The following is a 3,175-nucleotide window of genomic DNA, read 5'->3' as shown; positions in this document are numbered from 1 at the left end:
ACACTGTTATTTGGCGGCCTTTTTTTGTTTGTTTTGTTTTGTTGGGGGTGTGTGTGTGTTGTTTGTTTCTTTTGGTTTTGGTTTTGGTTTTGGTTTCTGATGGGATCTTAAAAACAAGTCGTGTTCTGAATGTAGTTAATTCCAAGGAACATTTTACCTTTATTGATTGAAGCACATTCTAAACATCTTTATGACACACACAGGCATAAATTCTTAGGTTATGTATGGAGTTACCAGGCAGTTTAGAAAACAGTACTTTGGGGAAAAACAAAACAATCCTCTGATTTGCGTATCGGGAACATACAGTTCTTGTCGACTTCCTGAAGGCTATGTCATCCCTGAGAGATCTTGACAAACTTTTGGTTAATGACGACTTCAGACATTTCCCAATCCCCAGTCTCCCAGATGCTGTGAAACTGATTACGGTCCTCTTTTAAACCAAGAATCAGTGACGCTCAACTGTTTCATAAATAAGATACCGAAAAACTGTGGCACGGAAGGTGGCACGGAAAAATAGTCATGGGCGGAGACTTTGCAGTCCAATTACAGAAATCTGGCTGGCAAATAACTGCTCTTTAAGTCTTTGTTTTTCTCTGTAGAGTGAATTTAAAGATACTACCTACGATCTGTGGGCGTTCTCTGAAATGATGTGTATTGAGTGCCTAACCCATAGGAAACCTCGATAAGACTGTTAACAGTGATTACTGTGCCCCACATATTATTTGACTAGAAGTGTTCCATTTTTTGTCTCTTTTAGTCCCCAGAGCAATCCGTTCTCTTCACAGACCTAGGAGACAGGCTCTGCAAGGGTCAGACATTTGCAGAAGGTCCCAGGGATAAGCAGCAGAACCAAAATTGAAGCTCCAATCTGTGTGCCTTCAGCCTGTTGTCTCTCCCTCAGCAAGATGGGAGGACTGGCGTCTTCTTGTCTCCCCAAAGACCGAAAATATAGTATTCCAAAGAAAAGGAGGAAAAGAATCCTCCAAGTATCTTCTGATAGACCGTCTTAAAGCTAAATCTGGTGCTTGCATGGAGCAGAGAAAATTCTGACCAGCAAAATAACTTCCTTTCCGGCTCTTTAACATGACCTGCTTTTTTTTTTTTTTTTTTGTAGGAAATTTAATCATGCATCTGTTCATTCATTCATTTAACAATTGTTAAGTATCTATTATGTACTCAACCTGGACAACACTCCATGTGGGTGCCAGCCACCTAATGGAGGAGGGTGGCTGGCTTGTATATCAACCAGAGGCATAAATCCCCAAGTGATGTGAGAAACAGAGAAGCTTTGAAAGAGATGTAATTCAATCAAATTAGGAAGCAGAGTAGCAGTTCCATTAGAGACGTGGGTGCCATCTGATAAATTCTTTGGACAAGTCGGTCAGTGGGAGAAAAATTCAAGACCCATGAGAGAAAGCACGATAGAAATTCAAACAGAGTTTCTCAACCAGGATCATCAGCGTGTTGATATTAGAAATACAAAGAGAAGAGTGATGGATTATTTAAGGAAATATCTCCTTCTTCAAGTCTTATGCAACAACAGTTTACCAGTCAATAAATTGGCAAGACCATCCCCTAAAAAAAAATGGGTGTTTCCACATTGCTCTACCAGATGTAAAAAGATTATAGTCAGAGAATCAGAAGTCTGTTCCTAAAATCTTTAGTGTATATACGTCCTTTGTATTTTGAGAAGAGGAGTGAATTTCTCTCAGCATACGAAGTGCTATATATTTTAGCCATTGGACAATCCTCAGTGTGTACCTTGAATTATACTGATTTATAATCTTTAGCTCTATTTTGCTGTAGCACATTTTCCCCACAGATTTTCATGGTGACCGGCTGTGCAAGAGTCATCTAGTAATCATGATAACAAAATATAAGGTCATACACAAAAATCTGGCTCTCTCCTTTACCTTCTCATTTTCCAGCAGCTCTGGTTGCTGAAGTCTCTCAACTCATTCCTCAAACCAGGACATCTGTGGGCTTTCCACCGAATTGTAACAGCGGAGCATGATGTAGACTGGAGACTGCCAACGGTCTCAAAACCATAAGAAAAGGAAACTCCTACCACGCAGTTCCCTTCTCCCTGTGTCAACCTGCCTCCTGGATCTGCCTGCTTTGGGTTTCCTTCCATTGCCCTCACATAGTTATTTCTTTATGTTTTATCCAGAATATATAGTTATCGGCAAGAAAAGTTAATCCAACTGGAGCTTGACTATAAACAAAAACAAAATTCCAGACTTGAAGGTCCGAAAGTCAAAGTTGCACTTACTAATACCATTTTTTAAGAAGCACTTTGAGCCTATTGAAGTGAAGACTCCCCCGATATCTTCTTTTGTAATGAAATTGAAAAATCTTTGTCTACTACAGAGAATTTCCATACAAAGTCCACAGATCTTCCACACTGGAGAATCATTTTGCAATTTCAACTGATTTGTTTTACAAACCCGATCCCTAACAACTTTGGGTGACCATAGCTTTGGCTAATTCAGGCATTGTGAAAGAGTCTTAAACCGCATCTGTTACAAATAACTTGCAAAGATAAACCAGAATTCAGGGAGTTCCGATCATCTCATTTGCCAAAGACGCTTCCCTGTAAAGGTTAAGAAGTTGAGTAGACAGAAGTATCTATCATCCAGAGGAGGTCTTGAGATAGTGAAACATGCTTCTACATGTGTACTTCATAGAGTTGGCGATCTAAGATGGACACGATTGAGTTCGGGATTAAGCATTGGGAGATACTCGCTTCCCCGCCTTTTGCCCAAGATCGAGCATAATATCTGTTCTTATCAGTTTAATATCTGATTCCTCCTCTATTGAGGACAATGTATTAAACGGATTTTGGAGCAGGGAGACAGAACAGGGGCTTGCTCCAGTCGCTCTACACATGGACCTGGTGCTACTTCCAGGAACGGTGTGTACCACCCCCAAGGGCACCAGTATCCCTGCAAATGTCATGCTGCTTCTGGCTTTTGAAGCCATCCCGTGGAGCCATGCCCAGAGGAGGAGGCCCACTGATTTCCTTGCGGTCCTGCAGCAGAGGCCGGGCAAGAAGCCAAGTAGCCAAGCTCTAGTGTGCCCATGCGCACCTAAGGCCTACCTTCTGCGTGGGATCGCACGTGTCCACCATCACGTGTCAGCTGACCTGGGTGTTTGGGGCCACCAGACTCAGTCT

The 3,175-nt window shown here is 41.8% G+C and overlaps 1 non-coding gene across 1 annotated transcript; it reads left to right on the top strand.

The window, feature by feature from the left end:
- Positions 1-2,741: 2,741 nt before the first annotated feature.
- LOC125920576 (U2 spliceosomal RNA) lies at positions 2,742-2,925 on the top strand. Its single transcript, XR_007457151.1, has one exon. It is a non-coding gene; the product is annotated as a U2 spliceosomal RNA (small nuclear RNA).
- The last annotated feature ends 250 nt before the right edge of the window (positions 2,926-3,175 follow it).

Source organism: Panthera uncia, chromosome B4 (genome assembly GCF_023721935.1).
Source record: "Panthera uncia isolate 11264 chromosome B4, Puncia_PCG_1.0, whole genome shotgun sequence".
NCBI classification, from domain to species: domain Eukaryota; kingdom Metazoa; phylum Chordata; class Mammalia; order Carnivora; family Felidae; genus Panthera; species Panthera uncia.
The sequence above is the reverse complement of the archived record's forward strand: the minus strand, read 5'-3'. Positions and strand labels throughout refer to the sequence as shown.